At 36.8% G+C, this 10,191-nt stretch overlaps 1 long non-coding RNA gene across 1 annotated transcript; it reads left to right on the top strand.

The window, feature by feature from the left end:
- LOC135416365 (uncharacterized) lies at window positions 1–8,860 on the top strand. Its single transcript, XR_010431564.1, has 2 exons — window positions 1–2,489; window positions 3,071–8,860. It is a non-coding gene; the product is annotated as an uncharacterized LOC135416365 (long non-coding RNA).
- The last annotated feature ends 1,331 nt before the right edge of the window (window positions 8,861–10,191 follow it).

Raw genomic sequence — 10,191 nt, 5'->3', positions numbered from 1 at the left:
AATGGAACGTAATAATCAGTTTTTTCATGTACAAAGCAGCTCATGGAGCTCAGATGTGTTTGAGATATGGTGAATTTAACTGACATTACAGGAACTTATTTTCTACACCTGAAAGTTAGGCAGTCATTACTGATTATTCCTGGTTCGCATTGCTATCCATCACCATCCAAATCCCACAGTATTCAGGTGTCAAAAGTTGAACTGAGAAAGCAAATACTGCCATATGAAAGAACAGATCACGGAATTGCTACAGAGGAATCAGGAATGTAATCTGTACAATATGGGAAAGATGTGACGGAGCACTGGGAACATTGCCTTAAAAGCATCTCTCATTTATTTAAAGGGTCTGTTAGTGTCCCTCGATGTGATACAAATGCTGTGAGAATATGCATCACGGCAGTTATCCATGCATATTCTGCTGAGACAACATCCTTCATAGGAAGTCTTCTCCATCAGCCTGCTGTGCACACATTTTTGTTGATATACTGGCAACTCTATGTGAGGACAAATGCTATCAATGGCACTTTCTAGTGGAGATGTCATTTTAGTGAGCTCTAGAATTCAAGCAAAAAGGCAGTGTAAGCAGTGTGAATCCAGTCATGCAATGAAAATATATTTAGATAGTATGGAATTTATAAAACTAATTGCAGATTTGTAGGTGTTTTTCCACGTATTTTAAATGTTCAGCTTTGGATGTGTTTTATCCTCCACATTTTTTTAACTTTCCTCTTGTTTTCGTTCATATCCTCTTCCATGTTTCTCCATTCCCTCTGCCCTCCCCTCGCGTTCCTTTATTAAGGACTAGGTCTTTGACATAGCAATGGCTATCTTACAATAAAGTTGTCTTTTTGAGGCAGTGCATAATGCTTATCTGCAGCTTCAGTAAAAGAGTGCCTAACTCAAAAGCCTGTTTCTTTCTGAAACTCTTACTTGGTCTAAAGCATAAGTTAAAGTGATCTACATAGGCAGGCATTTGGCTAAATTTTCTCTTAATGTTGCATGGCTTGAGAAATCTAGACTGCTTTTACTAGTCATTAATTATTAAAATGGAATGCCTTTGTTTTGTACTAATTAAAAACGTAGGAGAAAGATCTAAGGAAATTTGAGAATTTAGAGTTGCTATACTATATGGTAAAGTAGTGCAGAAACGACTAATCCCTTATTGGTTTTAATGGCAGGTTATTTCCATTTGTGTTAAATTTGTATGAATATTGAAGTCACTGATTTAATTTGTAAGAATAACTTTCGAAGACTGGAATTTGTTTTCTCTGTTAGGGATATAAAGAAAAGGGGGAGATTAGCATAGAAGCCTGGTGTAGTATATTTTCTTGGAATAGAATGGTTTGAGTTTGGTGTTTGGTTGGTTTCAGGGGTTTGTTGTTGGGATTGGTTCTGTTTGCTTGTTGTTTTTTTCTTCTCCTGAAAGATGTAATTAGGAACACACACATTAATTAAAGAATTTTCTGACCATATACATTCTTTTACTGAACTTTGATATGTGGAAGGAAAGAGTCAGTTTCAAGAAAATTTTGAGTAAATTGGATCTTTGTTTCTAGGAAGGAATCATTGATTAAGGGAAGGAGAAAAGATGCATCTTTACCCTCCTCTTTAAATAGTCTGCAATTGGTAGCAGAGCTATGATTTAGTACCTAATTAGACTTAGGGAACTATCTTAACCTTAAGATTAAGGAGATTACATTAAAAGATTGCATCTTTTGGAGCGTGTTGCGCTCTATGGAAGCTTTACCTTTTACAAAATGTAAAACGTGGTCCTTGGGCATCAGCTGCTGAAAGGAATTCTTAAATGTGTTTTAGATACTATAAATGGATTTACAAACAAATTGGGGTAACAGCAACTGTAATGAAAGTACTCAAATGGTGCTATGGATCTATTATTAGCCCTAAGGATCTGTTCATTATCTGTAGTGAAAAAGGCAACGCTGTATTGGAGAATTCTGATGTGTACTGCAGATTCGGTGTTAACAGTCTGAAACCTTAACCTAACCTGTTAATTTATGTCCTGAACTCTGATTTGAAATAGTAAAGATGGGAACTTTCTTTCAATGCCTTTCGGTAAACAACTGTGAGATGTTGAGTTGGGTTGGGGTTTTTTGAGTGCTTTGCATGAGTAGTGAGACTGTACAAAAAATAACTCAGTCACCATATGAGTAAATAGGGAAAGCGTATCAGGTAGGTGCTAAGGATAGACATCTTGCTTAATAGAAAGTTGCTTTCAACTTTAAATTTTAAGATAACAGAATGCCATTATCCCTTTTGTGTAATGAAGGCATACTGGAAGTACAGCACTGTTATTCAAGAATGGGATCTGCCTGACCTAGTTGTTACCTGAATGCCTGGATATAAGGGAGACTGGATATAGAAATAAAAGATTGTCAGAGGGAAAAAGGTTTTCTTCCATAAACATATTCCACATTCCATGTGGCAAGGATTCAACTCCCAAGAGACTATGTCCTTCTCTGAGGGTAGAGGTGGAACTGGACCTGCTCCCAGTTCAGTTTGTTTCAACCGTGAAAAACAAGCTGAGTGATATGCAGAGGGGAGTGTGGAGACTGTGTTTGATTGTACCAGTGACTCATAACCATGAGGATCAGGAATGAGACTATTGCCTGGCTACACGTGGGAGAGGTTTCTTACCTAATATTGTTAAATTATTAATTGATTTATAAACTTTCTTGACTTTATTTTGATTCCTGTTCCTTTCGCACAGGTATGTTTCCGGAGATTTAAAGTAATTGGACTCAGTGACTATGAAGTGGATGTGGTAAAACCTAATATTTTCAGATTTGGCAACTGAGTTTCCTAGACTTCTGGATCAGAGTTCAAGTTGGCTGTGTTTATACTTGAGGGGGATGTGTTGCTTGGTTTTTGGGAAGGAACAGTAAAGTATTTGAACTGGCTTTTTTTATTGCTAGCAACCCTTGGCAGAAGGATTGCTGACGTATACATGCATCTTGCAGTGTAATCCACAGTTCTTGTCTCCAGTTATGAACACTGGATGTCAAGTCAGAACACATGCTTCAGTTTATTTTTTTTGGCTTATGCTCCTCAGTGACCTTCCTATAACCAAATCAAAGAAGTATAGTGTAGGGCAAAAGAATGGGACTAACATTCAGCTGGGTATGCAATGATTTGTGGCTAGGGCTTTAGAGTTTGGAAAGCCAAGTCCTATGGCTGAGAAGCAGCCCTGCAGGCCTGGTTCCTGAATCATGGCATCACCTACTGGTAGCATAGCCAGAAATAATGGTGATTTGTTTGTGCGTAATAAAGCTGTGCCAGTAAAATGCTGTTCATCTTACTTGTAGAAGGCCCGAAAAAAAGGTCTGGAAAGTGAAATGGCTAATCTTCTGCATCAGTTTATTTGGGAGAGAGACGGTTATTCTGAAGAATTACCAAAGGAGCCCTTTAGATTGACTGGGCAACATCCTCCACCCCACAAGCAACTGAAATGTGGGCTGTAGGTAGATGTAAAGTGTTGCACATGAGCTTGGTTTCACCTATAAAATTATGAGTCTGAGCTATTATCAACTATTATCTGAGCTGGATCAGACAGGAGTGAGATTCTAGGATTATCATATTTCCATTTAAAAAAAAATCATCTTAAATCTCAGCAGCAGTCGCAAAAATCAAGTCTATATTACAGATTTTTGTGAAAGGAATAGTGTGAGACAGAAAACATCTATGCTGCTGACTAAACTAATTTTTTACCCACACCTTGTATTTTCCATACAGTTCTGATCCTCCTATTAAAAAAAAATGTTATATTAGAATGGGAAAAAGGTTAGAGAACAACAAACAAGATAAAGGTTTCTACAGAAGGAAGGACAGGTCAAATAGTCTTGGACTCTCTTAATCTGTTTAGGGTTATGATAGTGGTTTAAAAAGTCCTGAATATTAGGGGAAATGTGGATTGACTGTTTGAAAGGCCAAATCACTGATATTTGTAAAAGCCAGAAAGTAATGATGAGCTGATACTTTTGGGGGTATTTGTTCAGGTTAAAAAAGAAAAGGGCTTTTTCTTTGTTTTGTTAGTTTGTTTCTTTGTTTAAAAAAAGGGTATGTACTTTATGGAAATTTTACTGGTTGGTTTACAGCTAGGACTAAAAGAAGTCACGTGGGTTAAAAACTTATCCCCATGTTCAGTGGTCAACTAGTAGAGCTATAAAATTAAGTAATACATACATTGTAAACGATTGAAGGAAAATGAAAACAGAAGGGAAATAAGACCAATAGTAAGCATAACTAAGGCCAATATGAAGCACTGAATCACTTTAGAGTTAAGCAGATGTATTGGTCTAATGTGAGAGAGATGTGGTGAAATTGTTAAGTGATGTAAAAAGATAGGAAAATTAAAAGATGTATCTGTTATATTATGTAATTGTATAATAGGAAGTCGATGAAATAATTTCCAGTAATAGGCACTCAAGGGGTTGCTCCTTAATAGTGGCTAAATTTAAACATTTTTAAATTGGCATGCCCAGATAATGAGTTTCAACATGGCTGTCCAATGAGCTTCCTGGATCATTAATGTTGATTTTTCTTGTAAGCTTTGAAATATTGGAAAAAGAGCACAAAAATGGCTAACTTGCCAACATTCAAAGAGGGTAAAAGGCATGACCTGGATAATTACATGTCTGTCAGCTTGACATCACTTCTGGGCAAAATAATAAGGGACCTAATTAATAATGAATTAAGGAAGTGTTGTATAATTAGTGCCAATCAACATGAGTTATAGGAAAGCCAGACCATGTCAAGCTAGCATGATGTATTTTTGATGAAATTAGAAGTCGTGGTTGATAAAGCTAAAAGTGTTAATGTAATATTCTCTGATTTCTGTGAAGATTAGAGTTACTAGTCCATATTTTGATTCAGAAATGAAAGTCTTGCAAAATCAACCAGCAACACTTCACATATTTCATATGTATTAAAGGGTAGCTAATTCTTAGGTGTGAAAATGCCAGTGTAAAATGAGACTCACTGCTGAAAAGATGCAGTCTTCTTGTACTCTTCATGGCATTTTTTCTCAGTCCTGTGGCATTTAACTTCTTATCAGTGTCCTATGTAATAGCTACTGATGGTTTGCTGAGGACTGAAAGATTGAGACATTGTTAAGTAAGGTAGAGGATTCAGCAGTGATTCTGTTCACTGTCACTTACCCAGCCAAGGTTGCCACAAAGCTAAATGTGTTTCAATGCAATGAACTGTACAGGAAAAATAAAATGCCGCCCATATTTATTGTAAAAAAAAAAAAAATTTCTGTGAAATGGTAACTATAACAGCCTGAGTTGCAGTTTACTCTGTGTGAGTAGCAGCTTTAATAACTTCAGGTAACAGGAAATACTGACTCCTACATTTGACTGGGGGAGCTTACTGATCATCAGATCGGTATGGTTTTCCAGTCCAATTCCATGTCTCAAATAACTTTTATGAACTTTGGAGAAATAAGTAGCGATGTATTCCAGAGGCACATCTTTCTGAATTGGATATGAGTGCATTTGTTACTTGAATACCGTGTCCAGTTTGAGGTCTGTGGTTCTTTAATTAATATGGCTAAATTAGAGAAAGTTCAGAGACAGCCGTGGCACTAATTACAAGAGTAGAAAATGTATTGTGTAGTGAAAGATCTAATAAGCCTCATCTTTGCACTTCCTCATAAATGAGGTTAAGGGATGACTTTGTCGGGGTCTACCAGTACAAATGCAGGGAACAAAACCTTGATAATGGGATCTTTAGTCTGGCTAAAAATCATGAGCTCTAGGGGCTGGAAGCTATAGACAAGCAGATTCCGAGCAGGGGAAAGGAGGCTTCACAGTGTGAGGGATTTACCAAGCATTGAAGTAAATTCTGCAGCATTCCTGACTATTTTTAAGGCTGGTACTTTCAAAAATGTGTATTAATTGAAACAAGACTGAAATCTGAAAACCATTATGGACTCTGTTACAAAGGTAATTATATCATTGCAGTGGTCCATTCTCGGTGTGTGAAATGGAATATGTATCAGGCCAAAGACAGTGTTCCACTGAACAATGGTGCTGTTAAAAATGCCTTCCAGACCTTTTTCTGAATAAGACTCAGAAAGGACTTGAACTTTGTCTTCCCACAAAAAAATACTCTAGTAGTCTGAGTGATGAGGACTTGAACTCTGCTGTTGCAAAAGAATATTTGGCTCTGTAGCAATGTGAAAAAAGACCAAACCTCAAATCCTGATACTAATTATGATGAGGAATTGTCATAATCTGCTCAGTGTCTAACAAAGCCAGACAAATTAAATTTTTTAAAAAATCAGTGCTTTGGGACATGGACAATTAGAGGACTTCAGATTTGTTCTCACTTTCTCATTTAAGAGAACATATGTGAAATCTGCACTGCCTTTTGGGATGAAAACATAAAAGGATTGTTTCCATTCAAACTGAAGTCCCAGCTTCCAAAGGTTACTCTAATTTTATTTTTGGCAGTATTGCTTTTGTGGTGCTCTTGATGCCGTACCAGATTCTGGAATGAAGAGGCTTATACCTTTCTAAGCTTTGCTTACCCTCTTAAATGCCACTCCTTATTCCAGTGGCTTCTCACATTTTCCACAGCTTTGATGAAGTAGCTAGCATTCAGAATCTCCTGTGTTGGGTAATAGCATCTTCCTTAAGAACAGCCATGGAATAAAGTGTTTATTGTTTTATCATTAAATGTCTGATGTTTATGCCAATTAGCATAAATTAGAAATCAGATTCAGACATTTTTGGGGAGCCTAAGGCCATATTAGGGGAACTTGTAGATATCAGTAAAACATCTGTCTTTATTAATGCTAAGGGCAATTGCAAGGATTTTTAAAGTCTATTAAAAAAACCCCCAAAAACCTACACAGGTCCAAATAAACAAAAAAACCCCATCCCTAACAATAGTCTTTGATAGTAGTTACATTAAAGAGATACAAACCCCAGGAATATTCAAAAGAGAGAAAATATTTAATAAATTATGTCCAGTGTAATTGGAAAACAGCTGATACTTACATTAAACAATGGTGAATTATGTTCTATTTCAACAGTAAATGGAAAGGGTATTAAGTATATACTCCCAGTAAAGACCTTTAGACCTGCGGGACTGGATAACACTGAAAACAATTGGCTAAAGAGCCTTCACTACCACCTATATTGACAGATCAAACCTGAAACACAGATAAGCCTCCAGAAAACTGCAAGAAAGTTAATACGGCAATATTTAAAGATGCTGTTGATAACATCTTGCTGCTCATTCTGGCTGTTTTCTTCTCCATTAAAAGAGTAATTAGTGTCTGTTATTTTACCCCATCAAGGATTTTATATACTCTACCCTATAACGATTGTTTTCTTTTGCTAAGATGCACAGAACAAGGTTTTATCTTTTGTAACTCAACACTCAGCAATTTTTCAACACATTAAAGTATTATTAGCTACAGTGAATATAATAACTTAGCATTGAGCACAATGATGCTGCATGCAGAAATAAAATAGTGGGAAGGGAATCCCCTTTTTATGCAAGGGAACACATTCACCTGCTTGGATAGCATAGTGCTGGAAGCTTATGCAGACTTGGTTGTCCACCATGCCTTCTAGATCCTTACTCATTGCAGTTCCTATGCTACAAATTTGTTCTGTATGCTAGTTCTGTTCCTGTGTGACCCTGCACCTGATTGTTTGAAATTTCATTAAGCTTAGATGCGCTCAGCTGAGTGGTTCAAATCACTTTGTAAGAAGTTCTCTCTGTTTTTTATACAAATATTTGCATAACCAGGTGTGGTCTTGTATTTCTTTATAATTCGGATAACAGTTTTGCTTGGTGTCAGGCCTTGCCTAATGAGAAACATCCTTGTTTGAGAAGGATTTCCTCATTTGGAACAACTTTTTGTAATCTGCCACCTAGCTATTTCTAATTTAATCTAATCTCAGAAATATAACAATAGAATAAAACTTTCCCTAACACACTCAAACATTTACTGGCCTTACATCTTTTACGATATGGACTTTTCCTAGTGTCCTCTGTTCTATAAATTTTGATTAATTTATGTAGAACATTTTCTGCATTCCCTATTTTTTACTGGTTTTAATCTTTTATTTCAGTTGTTTTGGTATGATTGTATGCATCAATAGTTTATATAGTTGTTTGTGACTATGATCTGCTATTCCCTCTTAAAGCAGGCTGTTATCTAAGGTTGTTAACTCACTGAAAAGTGCTAAAAACTTCAGAATAATAGTAATTTTTTTTCTGACATTTTTTTCTTCTTTGCAAATATTGGGATGGGTGTGTTATTTGTGGTGGAGGGAGGAAGACCCAAACCAGGAATTATTTATTTATTCAATTCGTGAAAAGTAACCTCCGTCATTTTCCAGCTTGTGATTTAGTTTTTCAGTTCTCAAGTTCTATCTGAATACTTGGAAAATATGTTGCAAAGCAGGAACGTTTGGGGGAAAATAAGCCCCATTCCATTAGGAATTTTTTTCAACCTTTCATGTGTATTTTAAGAGGGTTTTATCAACAGTTCTAGTAATATTTCTGTTTATTATTTAATAAACAAAAAAAATGGGTTTCTTGAGGTTGCTACTGTTATTCAATTTATTTGGTGAAGTTGTTCACTTCCACATTTGAAGTTGCTGTTATGAACTCTGCAGCTTACCGTGTTGCTGTTGGAACAGGAAAAAAAATACTTGGAAGTAAAATGTGTGAATCAAGAAACCTGGTCTGCTGTGCTGTATCCATTCAAGTCAGAGAGGAATAAGCACGTCAGACTTTCTGTCTTGAAATTGCTTCTGCTTCATCTAAGGTCAGAATTATGAATAAACTAACTTCTGATGACCCGTGTGGTCATAATCTATGAACTGTTTTCTTCTCCTTTAAAAAAGGGTAGAAACCTTTATACTCCATGCTCAAATTCTTCTGTTGCTCAAACAGATCATCCTACTAGCCAATGACAGTTCCTTGGCAGGTAGCTTATCAGTGTTTTAGGGAATTTCCATTTTGTTCTCCTAATTATTAATTTTATATACGTCCCCTTTTTGAATTTTCACATAACCTGGTAGAAGCGTAGTTGGAAGCTGAAAAGAAGCTGATGTTATAAAATTGTTACGATGTGAATACTGTTCTTTTCTACATTTCTGTATTTCACCAAAATCATCATAAGAGTACATCTGCTTACTCACCTCCGCTTGGGCCATTCCATACAATTACATGTATGCAGGTAATATGCCATGGTTTGCCTTTCACCTCTCAAATATATTTGTAATAACCCAGGGCTTTGTCTGTGGTTGGTGCCCTTGCTCTGGGTGAGTGAGCAGCACGTTGGTTCAGGCATCACTAACAAAGCAGCCTGTTTGAAACCAGCCCTGCTGTGCCATCTGCCCTCCTCTTCTCAGGAAGTCCAGGCCACCCCTTATTGGCACCTAACAGTGGCAGCCTGAGCTGGGACTAGACAAAACTAAAGCTGCTACACCTGCACATGGACATACACCAAAGGAGGACCTGGACCACAAGTCAATCACTTTATGCTGTAAAAATTCATCACCCCCCTGGGTTCACTGAGCTCTCCTTTGAATTAACCCCATAATGATGACTTCTCTTAAAAACTCACAGAGCTCCTTAAGCAAGTTGCTGCTAAATTGGAATCTATGCCCACAGTCAGGGGAAAATGGTGTGGGAACACATGCTGTGTAGAAATATTTTAGTCTAAAGCCTTTATGGGTTTTGGTAATGATAGACTAGTTAAGGTTCTGTATATCTGAACCTCTGAAGAAGTGACCTTTTCTATGAGTCATATTTGTGGAGATAGGAAAAAAACCCCATAATTTGTAGGAAATTCCCATTTTATTTAATTTTACCCTCTATCATCCGTAGATTATTCTGCTCTGTCTGGAGAGGTGGAGGGGATTTTTCTGATCCATGAATCATCTAAAACAATGTAAGGAAGCATTAACTAGGATTCTAATCCATTTGGCATCTAGCTGAGTGTCACAGTCTCAAAGCTAACGTCTGCTTTCTTCTTGCATGTTTTTTTCCTGAGGGCATGAATTTCTTCTGAGTTGATAGGATGATGGCAAAATGTTAGCAGAAGGATGGGCATGGCTGCTTTCTTACATTAAGAGTTCTCTGTTGTGTAGGATGTGCATAGTAACACAATGACTGACAGTGCAAACTTTCTAATAATGAGCA

The sequence above is a fragment of the Pseudopipra pipra genome, chromosome 1 (genome assembly GCF_036250125.1).
Source record: "Pseudopipra pipra isolate bDixPip1 chromosome 1, bDixPip1.hap1, whole genome shotgun sequence".
In the NCBI taxonomy this organism is placed as follows: Eukaryota; Metazoa; Chordata; class Aves; order Passeriformes; family Pipridae; genus Pseudopipra; species Pseudopipra pipra.
Note: the sequence above shows the minus strand (reverse complement) of the source record. Positions and strands in the feature narration are given on the sequence as shown.